This window comes from Apium graveolens, chromosome 1 (genome assembly GCF_009905375.1).
Source record: "Apium graveolens cultivar Ventura chromosome 1, ASM990537v1, whole genome shotgun sequence".
NCBI classification, from domain to species: Eukaryota; Viridiplantae; Streptophyta; class Magnoliopsida; order Apiales; family Apiaceae; genus Apium; species Apium graveolens.
Window position 1 is genome coordinate 87,042,300 of NC_133647.1, and position 15,416 is coordinate 87,057,715.

The following is a 15,416-nucleotide window of genomic DNA, read 5'->3' on the forward strand; positions in this document are numbered from 1 at the left end:
ATGAGTTCTCAGCTCCAAGGACTCCACAAAAGAATGGTGTGGTGGAAAGGAAGAACAGATTACTAATTGAAGCTGCAAGAACAATGCTTGAAGAGTCAAAACTCCGAACATATTTTTGGGCTGAGGCTGTTAACTGTGCATGTTACACTCTGAATATTTCTCTAATCAATCAGGCAAAAGGCATGACTCCATATCAATTGTTCAAGAGAAGAAAACCAACCTTAAACTTCCTTCATGTCTTTGGTTGCAAATGATACATTCTAAGGAACCAACCTGACCACAAAGGCAAGTTTGATGCAAAGGCTGATGAAGGGATATTTGTTGGTTATTCTGCTGGAAAATCATATAGTGTAACACCCCCAAATCCAAGGTTGTGAATTCGGGTCGTTACGATCACTTATTAATTAAATAATTCTCTTTTCACAATATTACTCGACCTTTTATTCAAACTCACATACACACAGGTTATATGCTTGGAAACAGTATCAAATAAATTATCTCCACTTATCTACCTGACGGGGCTAGCGCACAAAAAGCCTACAGAACTCACGAGCTTTCCTTACCCGCCTACAGATAGCAGTCCTGGTCTGATCCATGCTGGTAGTCTGTTGTGATATGATATATAAAAGCAAGGATGAGCATTATAGCTCAGCAAGGTATATATCCCCATAATTAAGTATGTAAGGATAAATAAAACCAATAATTATACTTTGTATCTCCAAAGCGTTCTGAAAGTTTATATGCTTGTCAAATTTATAATATTCTCAAAATCAACTACAATAGTATATCCACTGAATACTTGTATCCATCTCTTTCTCAAAATTATTTTATACTCGTACTCATTTTATTTCAAAATCTCAAGATGTTACTCGAACCAAGATTCTCAAATGGGTGTGATATATATTCATCAACATCCCAATTTAAAACTCAGCCTTATGGGCAGATTTCTCAAATGGATTTGATATATATTCATCAATATCCTTGTTTTAAACTCAGCCTTATCGGCTCTCTGTTTTATATTTCACAACAGTTTTTCCAAAATGGAAGAAAGGGACTATACTGGAATAAACCACGTATCGGTGATCAGCCGAATACGAAATTTCTCTACTAGTAGAAGGAATACAAACCTAGCCGCCTTTGGGCTCATCAAGACACTACACGGTGGTTGCCCATTACCGTGCAAGTCCGAAAGTCAATGGTCACATAGACCATATAACCGTACAATGCGCCACTCCGCGCTTGCATAATGCGCCACTCCGCGCCTGGTCACTGCCCGATACCACTCCATGCCGGGAAGGCCACATTTCAGTCCCAAAACAATTATATCTTTTGCTCAAAATCCTTTTTCGAAGGAATAGGTCGTTAAAATTTGACCTGTAAATAAGATGATTTATTCATCACTTTTAACTCAATTGATCTTTAGGAGTTGTCGTAGTTTTGAATTTAAAATTATTTTCAAATCCCTATCTGTAGTAGGGTGACACATATATTACTCACTTGTTCTTTATTGAACGAGGAAGCAAAACTCTTATACTTCTAGACTAAGTTCTCTAAGGTTTTGATACGTTTCAAATGATTAATCTCTTTCAAGAGTTTTGAATAATTTAGAAAGTACCTTTGGGAACTATGTCTATTTTTAAATAAGTTTTTAGAAGTCCGAAGATATTAAATATCTAAGGTCTCATAATAATTTAAGAGGGATTCAATGAATTGATAAAATCTTATAAATAAAACATCTCTGTATAAGGTTCAATGAATTGATAAAAACCTTATATATAAAATATCTCTGAATATGGTTCAATGAATTGATAAAATCTTAAGTACAAAGTATTTCTGAATGAGGTCCAACGAATGGAGACACCTTAATCAAATAATCAAAACAGGGTTTGGTATCCTATAATTGCTCTTTGAATAGTTAAATCTTTATTAAATAACGTGAAATGATTTATAAACTATTCAGTATATTTAAGAATCCCTTAAGTATCGCTTTATAAAATAATCAATCAAGTAAGGGTGTCCCTTAAATGAATAAACCAATATTTCTCGAAGTTTAAGTCAAAATCTCAATCGTTCGCTTGATATATTTATATATTACGCGAACGTACTTTGTTTATCGAAATATAAATCTTTCGCGTCCGGCTCTCTCCGGAATTAAATCGCTATTAAAATATCCCTGACTCCCATTATCATATATTATATTTGAAATACATTTCAATTTCTCATACTCGTGTAAAACGAAATTTGTTTTCGTAAATAATCGCATAATTCGTATGCATTGATATCATAGACAAGCATATATATTTGAACAGTAAATCATGGCATCAATATCACAACAGTATATATATAGCATGGATAGTATGAGATAAGGTTTCGAAAACTTGCCTCGAGTAATCGAAGTGGTATGATCTCTGGTGTTTGGTTGGCGATCTATAAACAAGAACCAATGGTCTAAGTTAGTACGCGATTAACGTCTCGCTTTTATTAAGCAACTTTCGCAACTACTCAAGTATAAAGAATCTCCGATCGTCACATTCTCAACACTTATATTCTCACTTTATAACATGGTCGAGTTTTGAAATCGATCGTTCGCTTTGAAAGGTCCATTTCGAGTTTTAAGCTCGAACGTGAGAAAACGCGCGTCAAAACTAGGTTTTTATGCGTTTCTCGCTTGCGTTCACTTTACCAAAACATTTTTATAAAATCGAAAAATTAATAGTTTCTCAAAATTCTTTTTGGAAAGTCTTCTCTACTATCATATCCATTTTTCATAATTTTTCCAGAATCTCGAAACTATTTTAAGTCCTTCAAAATCACCATGCAAGTGGACTTAAGTGCAGTTGGCTAATCACATAAATGTTTTACACTAAAACGACCATAACTCCTAAACCGTAAATCTCCTCATGATGATATACACATGTATAGAAACAAAAAAACAAGATCTATCTAGTCATGGCCTGTGGTTTTCAAATTTTAACCATTTTCATAGCCGAATGTCCTGAAGAAAACAGATCAAGTGCAAGAATGCCCAAACTCAATTTCTACTACTTGATCTTAACACTATCACTACCTATAACCATCATAAACACAAGTATTTCTCAAGATCCACCCACATACACCTTATATGCTCTATGTAGTACAACATACATGGATTACAACTCAACATCTCAAGCCTTTAGCAAGGACATAATCAATACAAACTCAAACAAATACAATCCTTTGGATCTTAACACTACAACAAACATAACTATTAAATCCAACCATAAAACCTTAAAGGGTTGAAAGTTATACCTTCTTGGACACTATGAAGGTTAGGGATAGGATGATTGAGGCTTAATTTGCTTAGAAAACACTTATAAGGGCTAGATCCTTAAGAAACAAAACCAAGAAACAAGTTAGAATTTCGGAGTTACTTTTCAGCACCTCATTCAAACATTTTTATAAAATTGAAAAAAACATAATTTGAGGCTGAAATTTTGTACGAAGCTTACCCATGATATATAGAAGCTATGGTAAAAATTTCATGATATTTGAATGAGTATATTTTGAGTTATAAATTTTTCTTTCTCCCTTGCTCAAAAAATCCGAACTGCTGGAATGAAAAATGGGAGAGCTTTAAGTGAGGGAAAAGGGGTTGGTTTCTTTTGTGGCTAAAGTGTGGAAGTGTATAATGAATATATGGGATGTATGCAGAAGATTTGACAATAATTTGGCAAAGATATGGGTTGGTTTGATTGTGTGGTGAAGTGAGAAAAGAGAGAAGTATGGCTTGTGTACTTGTTTGTCTCCCATCACTATTCAACACTATTCCACTAACTATTCTAGTTAGCTTCTAATCATCTAGTTACACTCATAACTACTAGTTAGTACTTGGTTATGCATGGCCAACTTGCATGGGATTTAATTTCTCATTCGTTTATTTATCGTAAACGTAATCGTCGTTCCATTCCGATAGTTTCTACGTATAACGACTTGTTTCGTAGCGATTTCTTTTATCGCTTATAGTACTATAACCAATTCCATTCCTTCTCTTGATCATAGAAACACCTTGATATATTATTTATTTCACATAGTATTCCCGGTTCTACGCCATTCTTTACGGATACAAAAACACGTAGTATAATCGTGAATCTTCGAATTCCGTTGGCTTTTACATTCACTTATTTTCCTCGATAAACAAGAATATGATCTCGGATTCTCAAAATTCCACTATTCATTTTATGATGATCCCCATACGTATTACTTAATCAGCTCAAGTTACTATTCACAGAAGTTTTAAAATATTACAAAAATCAGGGTTCTTACAGTCTCCCCCCCTTAAAAGGATTTCGTCCCGGAATCAACTCACAAATAGATGGGGATACCTTTCTCGCAGGTGGCTCTCTAATTCCCAAGTCGACTCCTCGACCTTGGGATATCTCAACAAGACTCTGAATAGCTTGACACTCTTGTCCCTGAGTACTTGCTCTTTTCAACCAATGATTTCAACTGGTTGCTCAATGTAGGACATATCTAGTACTTACTCATGTTTCACTATATTCTTGGTATCCGCATTATACTTTCTAAACATTGGCATATGAAAAACACTATGAACCTGTTGAAGGTTTGGAGGTAAAGCCAATTCGTATGCCACAGTTCTATTCGTCACAAAATCTCAAAGGACCCATATATCGGGAACTCAGCTTCCCTTTCTTTCCAAATCTCATCAGTCCTTCCCATGGTGACACTTTCAAAAATACCTGGTCACCCACTTTATACTCTCTGTCTTTTCGTGCTAAGTCGGCATATTTACGCTGTCGGTCTTGGGCTGCCGCTAAGCATCCTCTGATCAACTCAACTATGTCCCTCGTTCTTTACACCAAGTCGGGACCTAGTAACTTTCTTTCACCAACTTCATCCCAGTACAAGGGTGAATGGCACCTCCGACCATACAGCGCCTCATGTGGGGGCATTTCTATACTCGCATGATAACTATGACTGTAGGCAAACTCTATTAAAGATAGGTGTTCATCTCCATAACCTTAAAAATCAATTACACAATTTTTCAACATATACTTCAATGCCTGAATGATTCACTGACTTTATCCATCGGTTTGGGGATGGTATGCAGTATTCACATTCAGTTTGGTTTATAAGAATTCCTGAAAGCTCCTCAAAAAAATCTGGAGTTGAATTGGGGATCTCTGTCAGATACGATAGCTACAGAGACTCCATGTCTTATCACAATTTCCTTGATGTATAGCTCTGCTAATCTATCCACCATGTAGGTTTTCTTGATTGGAAGAAAGTATGCTGACTTGGTCAGTCGATATATAATTACTCATATTGCATCACGGTTAGCCTTAGCTCGGGGAAATCCTACCACAGAATCCATGGCTATTTGTTCCCACTTTCACATCGGAATTCCTAAGGGTTGTAGGAGTCCCCTCGGTCGCTGATATTCCACCTTCACTCTTTAACAGGTCAAACACTTACTAACCCAATTGGCCACGTCTCTTTTCATGTTGGGTCATCAATAATATTCCTTTGGATCTCGGTACATCTTGGTACCTCCAGGATGAATTGAATATCTAGAATTATGTCCTTCGTGTAAAATTTCATCTTTTAATTCTCGAACATTCGGAATCCAAATCCGGTTTGCATATCTTATAATTTCCTTCTCATCTTTCTCACATTTGACTTCTTCTCAGTCAAAGATTCTCGCTCTTCATTCGTCTTCTCTTCCTGACAATGTCCCATCTTTTCTAACAATTCCGGTTCTAATTTGATCTCAAATAGTCCATCAGTCCCTTTACCGGTGACTTCACCTCTATCTCCATCTCCTCGAGTTCTTTCACTAGTTCCTCCGGCGTTGTCAACATCTTGAGTCTCTCTTTACTACTAATGGCATCAGCCACCACATTGGCCTTCACTGGGTGATATAAAATCTCACCGACATAGTCTTTCATTAACTCTAACCATCTCCTCTGTCTCCTGTTAAGTTCTTTCTGAGTAAATATGTACTTAAGGCTCTTATGGTCAGTGTAGATCTCACAATTTTCTCTGTATGGATATTGTCTCCAATTTTTCAAAGCAAAAATATTGCTGCTAATTCTAATACATGAGTAGGGTATCTTACTTCATATTCCTTCAGCTGCCGTGAGGCATAAGCAACCACTTTCCCATGCTGCATGAGCATGCATCCTAATCCTTTATGTGACGCATCACTATAGATCACAAAATCACCCTTTCCATCGGGCAATGCCAGCACGAGGGCTGTTACCAAACTCCTTTTCAATTCCTGAAAACTTTCCTCACATTTTTCATTTCACACAACCTTTTCCATTTTGCAAGTAGGCCTAGTCAAAGGTCCTGATATCTTAGCGAAATCCTGTACGAACCTCTCATAAAACCGGATAATTCCCAAAAAGTACCTACTTCCGTAGGTGTGGTTATTCTTTCTCATTGGAATACTGCCTCAACATTGGTAGGGTCAACTAACACTCCTTCACTGCTCATCAATTGTCCTAAGATCCGAACTTTATTTTGCCAGAATTCGCACCTTGAGAATTTGGCAAACAACTTTTCTCTTCTCAATGCTTCTACCACTATCCTCAGATATTCCGCATGTTCTTCTTCCGTTTTAGAATAGACTAAAATATTATCAATAAAAATAATGACGCACACGTCCAAATACTTTTTAAACACTCGATTCACAAAGTCCATGAAAGCTACTGGGGCATTCTTTAGCCCGAACGATGTCACAAAGAACTCATAATGTCCATACCTCATGCGAAATACGGTATTTGTCCCCTGTTTTAATCATTAGTTGGTGATATCCCGTTCATAGATCGATTTTCGAAAAGTGTACAACTTCTTCAAGTTGGTCAAACGAATCGTCAATTCTAGAGAGGGGGTATCTGTTCTTAATAGTCAGCTTATTCAGTTCCCTATACTCTGTGTACAATCGCATACTGCCATCCTTCTTTTTGACAAACAACATTGGTGTGCCACATGGTGACACATTAGGTCTCATCATTCCTTTGTTCAACAGTTCTTGTAACTGTGAAGTCAATTCTTTCATTTCAACCGGGGCTAGCCTATATGGGGCTTTTTGAAACTGATGTTATTCCTGATGCTAATTCGATATCGAACTCTATCTCTCGGTCAGGTGATAATCCTGAAAGGTCTTTGGAAAACACATCCTCAAATTCATTAACAACTGGTATGTCACGTACATCGGGACTTCTCTCTTGGTACCCGCCACGTATGCTAAATACGCTTTGCTATCTTTCCTCAATAATTGCTTCGCTTGAGCAATATTCAAAAATTTATGGGTCTGACGCTGACCCTTAATCACAATTTCCTTGCCGTTAGGCATTCGGATTTTAACTTTCTTTCCTTTATAATCAATCTGAGCACCATTGCTCGACAACCAATGCATTTTTAAGACCACACCAAATTCTCTCAGCCTGAAAGGAATTAAGTCCAACTTAAAGTCCTTCCCTCCTAGTTCCCACTTGCAGATTAGATGAATCTCATTAATTGGAACAACCTCTCGATTCACTATTTCTATTCACAATAATTCTCGCGTTGGAATCACATTAAGTTTTAACTTGGCCAAAAATCTCGCGATATAAAATACTTAGTTACTTCAGAATTAAACAGAATATTTACAGTAACCAAATTGAGTAAAAGGTTACCTACTATCACGCCCTAGCCGGGTTGGGGCAGTTGCTAGAATAATGTCCTGGTTGGTTGCAATTAAAGCACCTCAGTAGCTCTTTTTCTAAATTACATGCCCTGGGATGTTTCTCCCCACATGACTTATGATCTGGTAGGGGTGACCGAAACTGGTTATGAAACGTAGTCTTATATTGACCACCTCCCTGGGCGATACTCTTGCTTACCGGTTCGCTAAACCTGGCACCCACTACAGGTTGGGACACCGCTCCCCTCTCAGTCCTAATCGGTAACTTCTATTTATCGCTCTACCGCCTTGGCTTCCGAACTCCTCTTCTTGCTCTCTTCCTCTTTTTGACTTTGCTCACTCTCTGCCTCTACAATCGAGGTCTTTTTGCACATAGTATGTTATCTCAAGTAATGACACTCGGTCGTGAATCCATTGTTTCAGCCCTTCCTGAAATCTCCTTGCCTTTTTCTCTTTCGTGTTCACAAACTCCGACATGAATCTCGACAGTTCAATAAATTTGGCTTTGTACACAGCCACTGACATCTTATCTTACTTAATCTCTGGAAACTTCAACTCCATCTGAACCTCCATAAACCTAGGAAATACTTTTCCTCATGTGATAATCACATCAGTCTCCAGGGTTCCTTTAGGTTCCCACTAATAATTTGCTTCTCCTTTCAACATATAATTGGTGAACACAGTCTTTTGCGTCTCTTCTATGGGCACTATCTCAAAGCTCTTTTCCATTACTTTCAGCCAAGCTCTGGCCTTAACAGGTTAGCAGTGCCTTGAAATTTATGGGGGGTTTTAACAACTTAAAGGCCTTAAAGACATTAGTAACTGGAACATGATCAACCTGGGTTGAGGGTGACAATTTAAATTCTCTTGAAAAAGATTCATAATTTGGTCCATGGGGTTTCCGCTCTGGCCTTCCCCTCGTTAGTATCCATAGTTTATTCTGCATTGTAATCCTCTAAGCCGAGCTCATTATATTCGACTTCCTCGTGTTCTTGGTTATTTTGGTTTACCAATTCTGCAGGGTTTACTCTAGTTTCCCAATATGTCGGGGTGGCATCGTTATGCTAATATAAAAGATCACCAATATAACATTATTCGCGTCTCTACTCATTATGTTAAAGTCACTTAATAACTCTCTTTGTCACCAATACATTCTTCATTCCTCGTTAGTTACTTGCAACGTTGTGCCCACGCACCTGATTTGATGTGTTAACAAAAGACGACATCATGTCGAGAATATACACGTAGCTCCTAGTGACATCCCACTCTTGGAATTCTGCGTCAGACTTATTGGTCTTCTCCTCCAGTAGTTCGAAGCTTGCTGCGTTGATTGCAGGAGCATGAAACTTTTCAGAAATTATTCTGTCGATTCTCGCTTTCCGTGCCGAACCATAATGGCTTAACGGACGAAATGATTTCGTATTATCGCATAGCTTTCTCATCTTGGGACACGCTAAAATCTTCCTTATAGGACATAGATTCCTCAATGGTATAACGAATACCCTTCTTGGTAGAATCGCTATTCGTCATGTATTGAACCCTTATTATCGGAACAATACTTTCAACCAATTCAGGTAACGTAATAACCTTAATAGTAAAAGAATTAAGCATCTTGATTCTTGCCTAATATGTCTCCTCAAGGACACTCTATAAAGAGCTATGAGTGGCAAGACTCGGGTTTTCCAATCAACCCATGGTATTGGGGTATCGTCTTCATCCCGCTTTCTCCGGAGACTTAGATCCACTTCTATATCAACATTATAAAAAATCATGTACAATTTTCTCATTTCCTCATTCTGTCGATTTTAAACGATTCCGTCAATTTCCGTATAACACTTCACATAAACACTTCAATATAACTCCTGGTAGTCCATCAACAAACTCTATCGGCTCAACCAATGGACTATCTTTTGCATATAACTCTTAGAACTCTTTTCTCTGAGTGCTACAACTCATTCTCTTCCCTTAATGCTGGCTTTTTAATCGACTATTAATAACTCAACCAATGCCTCAACTCTTAAGGCTAAGGTCCCCTAGGGTACTACCATCGCGACTACTCCATAGTAAACCGACTACGAACTCGATGAGAGTTCTTGTTAACTTTTAGATCCTCAATCTACCATTTTACTCTTACTGTTTCCAAGACTTATAACCTTCGGCTCTGATACCATTTCTGTAACACCCCCAAATCCAAGGTTGTGAATTCGGGTCGTTACGATCACTTATTAATTAAATAATTCTCTCACAATATTACTCGACATTTTATTCAAACTCACATACACACAGGTTATATGCTTGGAAACAGTATCAAATAAATCATCTCCACTTATCTACCTGACGGGGCTAGCGCACAAAAAGCCTACAGAACTCACAAGCTTTCCTTACCCGCCTACGAACAGCAGTCCAGGTCTGATCCATGCTGGTAGTCTGTTGTGATATGATATATAAAAGCAAGGATGAGCATTATAGCTCAGCAAGGTATATATCCCTATAATTAAGTATGTAAGGATAAATAAAACCAATAATTATACTTTGTATCTCCAAAGCATTCTGAAAGTTTATATGCTTGTCAAATTTATAATATTCTCAAAATTAACTACAATAGTATATCCACTGAATACTTGTATCCATCTCTTTCTCAAAATCATTTTATACTCGTACTCATTTTATTTTAAAATCTCAAGATGTTACTCGAACCAAGATTCTCAAATGGGTGTGATATATATTCATCAACATCCCAATTTAAAACTCAGCCTTATGGGCAGATTTCTCAAATGGATTTGATATATATTCATCAATATCCTTGTTTTAAACTCAGCCTTATTGGCTCTCTGTTGTATATTTCACAACAGTTTTTCCAAAATGGAAGAAAGGGACTATATTGGAATAAACCACGTATCGGTGATCAGCCGAATACGAAATTTTCTCTACTAGTAGAAGGAATACAAACCTAGCCGCCTTTGGGCTCATCAAGACACTACACGGTGGTTGCCCATTGTCGTGCAAGTCCGAAAGTCAATGGTCACATAGACCATATAACCGTACAATGCGCCATTCCGCGCTTGCATAATGCGCCACTCCGCGCCTGGTCACTGCCCGATACCACTCCGTGCCGGGAAGGCCACATTCCAGTCCCAAAACAATTATATCTTTTGCTCAAAATCCTTTTTCGAAGGAATAGGTCGTTAAAATTTGACCTCTAATAAGATGATTTATTCATCACTTTTAACTCAATTGATCTTTGGGAGTTGTCGGAGTTTTGAATTTAAAATCATTTTCAAATCCCTATCTGTAGTAGGGTGACACATATATTACTCACTTGTTCTTTATTGAACGAGGAAGCAAAACTCTTATGCTTCTAGACTAAGTTCCCTAAGATTTTTATATGTTTCAAATGATTAATCTCTTTCAAGAGTTTTGAATAATTTAGAAAGTACCTTTGGGAACTATGTCTATTTTTAAATAAGTTTTTAGAAGTCCGAAGATATTAAATATCTAAGGTCTCATAATAATTTAAGAGGGATTCAATGAATTGATAAAATCTTATAAATAAAACATCTCTGTATAAGGTTCAATGAATTGATAAAAATCTTATATATAAAATATCTCTGAATATGGTTCAATGAATTGATAAAATCTTAAGTACAAAGTATTTCTGAATGAGGTCCAACGAATGGAGACACCTTAATCAAATAATCAAAACAGGGTTTGGTATCCTATAATTGCTATTTGAATAGTTAAATCTTTATTAAATAACGTGAAATGATTTATAAACTATTCAGTATATTTTTAAATACTTTCTGGATATTTAAGAATCCCTTAAGTATCACTTTATAAAATAATCAATCAAGTAAGGGTGTCCCTTAAATGAATAAACCAATATTTCTCGAAGTTTAAGTCAAAATCTCAATCGTTCGCTTGATATATATATTACGTGAACGTACTTTGTTTATCGAAATATAAATCTTTCGCGTCCGGCTCTCTCCGGAATTAAATCGCTATTAAAATATCTCTGACTCCCATTATCATATATTATATTTGAAATACGTTTCAGTTTCTCATACTCGTGTAAAACGAAATTTGTTTTTGTAAACAATCGCATAATTCGTATGCATTGATATCATAGACAAGCATATATATTTGAACTGTAAATCATGGCATCAATATCACAACAGTATATATATAGCATGGATAGTATGAGATAGGGTTTCGAAAACTTGCCTCGAGTAATCGAAGTGGTATGGTCTCTGGTGTTTGGTTGGCGATCTATAAACAAGAACCAACGGTCTAAGTTAGTACGCGATTAACGTCTCGCTTTTATTAAGCAACTTTCGCAACTACTCAAGTATAAAGAATCTCCGATCGTCACATTCTCAACACTTATATTCTCACTTTATAACATGGTCGAGTTTTGAAATCGATCGTTCGCTTTAGAAGGTCCATTTCGAGTTTTAAGCTCGAACGTGAGAAAACGCGCGTCAAAACTAGGTTTTTATGCGTTTCTCGCTTGCGCTCGCTTTACCAACACATTTTTATAAAATCGAAAAATTAATAGTTTCACAAAATTCTTTTTGGAAAGTCTTCTCTACTGTCATATCTATTTTTCATAATTTTTCCAGAATCTCGAAACTATTTTAAGTCCTTCAAAATCACCATGCAAGTGGACTTAAGTGCAGTTGGCTAATCGCATAAATATTTTACACTAAAACGATCATAACTCCTAAACCGTAAATCTTCTCATGATGATCTACACATGTATAGAAACAAAAAAACAAGATCTATCTATTCATGGCCAGTGGTTTTCAAATTTTAACCATTTTCATGGCCGAATGTCCTGCAGAAAACAGATCAAGTGAAAGAATGCCCAAACTCAATTTCTACTACTTGATCTTAACACAATCACTACCTATAACCATCATAAACACAAGTATTTCTCAAGATCCACCCACATACACCTTATATGCTCTATCTAGTACCACATACATGGATTACAACTCAACATCTCAAGCCTTTAGCAAGAACATAATCAATACAAACTCAAACAAATACAATCCTTTGGATCTTAACACTACAACAGACATAACTCTTAAATCCAACCATAAGACCTTAAAGGGTTGAAAGTTATACCTTCTTGGACACTATGAAGGTTAGGGCTAGGATGATTGAGGCTTGATTTGCTTAGAAAACACTTATAAGGGCTAGATCCTTAAGAAATAAAACCAAGAAACAAGTTAGAATTTCGGAGTTACTTTTCAGCACCTCATTCAAACATTTTTATAAAATTGAAAAAAACATAATTTGAGGCTGAAATTTGGTACGAAGCTTACCCATGATATATAGAAGCTATGGTAAAAATTTTATGATATTTGAATGAGTATATTTTGAGTTATAAATTTTTCTTTCTCCCTTGCTCAGAAAATCCGAACTACTGGAATGAAAAATGGGAGAGCTTTAAGTGAGGGAAAAGGGGTTGGTTTCTTTTGTGGCTAAAGTGTGGAAGTGTATAATGAATATATGGGATGTATGCAGAAGATTTGACAATAATTTGGCAAAGATATGGGTTGGTTTGATTGTGTGGTGAAGTGAGAAAAGAGAGAAGTATGGCTTGTGTACTTGTTTGTCTCCCATCACTATTCAACACTATTCCACTAACTATTCTAGTTAGCTTCTAATCATCTAGTTACACTCATAACTACTAGTTAGGACTTGGTTATGCATGGCCAACTTGCATGGGATTTAATTTCTCATTCGTTTATTTATCGTAAGCGCAATCGTCGTTCCATTCCGATAGTTTCTACGTATAACGACTTGTTTCGTAGTGATTTCTTTTATCGCTTATAATCCTATAACCAATTCCATTCCTTCTCTTGATCATAGAAACACCTTGATATATTATTTATTTCACATAGTATTCCCGGTTCTACGCCATTCTTTACGGATACGAAAACACGTAGTATAATCGTGAATCTTCGAATTCCGTCGGCTTTTACATTCACTTATTTTCCTCGATAAACAAGAATATGATCTCGGATTCTCAAAATTCCACTATTCATTTTATGATGATCCCCATACGTATTACTTAATCAGCTCAAGTTACTATTCACAGAAGTTTTAAAATATTACAAAAATCAGGGTTCTTACATATAGGGTCTACAATCTAAGAACCAACATTGTTATGGAATCTGTGCATGTTGTGTTTGATGATAAAAAGATTGATGGACTAACAGATGAGGGACATCATGAAGGACTCAAATTTGACAACATTGAGATATATTTTGATGACAGTGAATATGAGAATGATGGAGAAGACACTTCAAAAAGGATTCAAAATCTGCCTTTGGATAATGCACAAAATGCTGCATCAGTTGAAAGTCATAATTCAACATCCGTTGACAGAAGTAATGCAGCATCCGTTGAAAGACAAAGTGCATCATCCGTTGAAGTACATAATGAAGCATCCATTGATCATAGTTCATCAACGGATAATCAATTTACATCATCAGTTGATAGAACTCCCAGTTCCTCACAAAGGACCAATAACACAGGGGGAGTTTCAACCAATCAACACTTTATCTCACATCATGACAATACTGAGGCAACCTCATCTAGAGCTAATCTACCACCTCAAAGGAAATGGACCAAGAATCATCCTTTTGAACTGATCATTGGTGATGCAACATTTAAGGTGCAAACTAGAAGGGCTACTCAAGATGAATGTCTATACAGTAGTTTTCTATCATCGGAGGAACCTAAGTGAGTGGAAGAAGCTCTATTGGATCCAGATTGGATTTTAGCAATGCAAGATGAGCTAAACCAATATGATAGGAACAAAGTATGGAAGCTGGTACCCAAGCCAAAGAACAAGAGTTCTATTGACACAAAATGGGTATTCAGAAATAAGATGGATGAAAATGGCATTGTCATAAGGAATAAAGCTAGATTGGTTGCCAAGGGCTACTCTCAACAAGAGGGAATAGATTTTGATGAGACATTTGCTCCTGTTGCAAGACTTGAAGCCATCAGAATTTTTCCAGCCTATGCAGCCCATGCCAATTTCAAAGTCTATCAAATGGATGTCAAGAGTGCATTTCTGAATGGAGAATTGGAGGAAGAAGTTTATGTGAGCCAACCTCCAGGGTTTGAAGATCCAAATTTTCCAAACCATGTGTATTATCTGTTGAAAGCACTCTATGGACTAAAGCAAGCACCTAGAGCCTGGTATGAGACTTTGTCAAAATTTCCTCTAGATAATTACTTCACAAGAGGTACAGTTGACAAAACTCTTTTGTTTAATAATGTTAATGGCTCTACAATACTTGTTCAAATTTATGTAGATGATATTATATTTGGTTCTACAGATGATAAACTTTGTAAAAAGTTTGCTAAGTTAATGCAAAGTAAATATGAAATGAGCATGATGGGAGAGCTAACTTATTTTCTTGGTTTACAAGTAAAACAAGTTAGTGGTGGAATTTTCATTAGTCAAACTAAATACATTTATGATCTTTTAAAGAAGTTTAACTTAATGGAATGTTCATCTACAAAAACTCCCATGGCCACTGCCACTAAGCTTGAATTAAACAAGGCTGAAAAGTCTGTGGACATTATAAGCTATAGAGGCATGGTTGGTTCACTTCTATATTTAACTGCCAGTAGACCTGATATAATGTTTTCTACATGTCTTTGTGCTAGATTTCAAGCTGATCCTAGAGAATCTCACTTAGTTGCT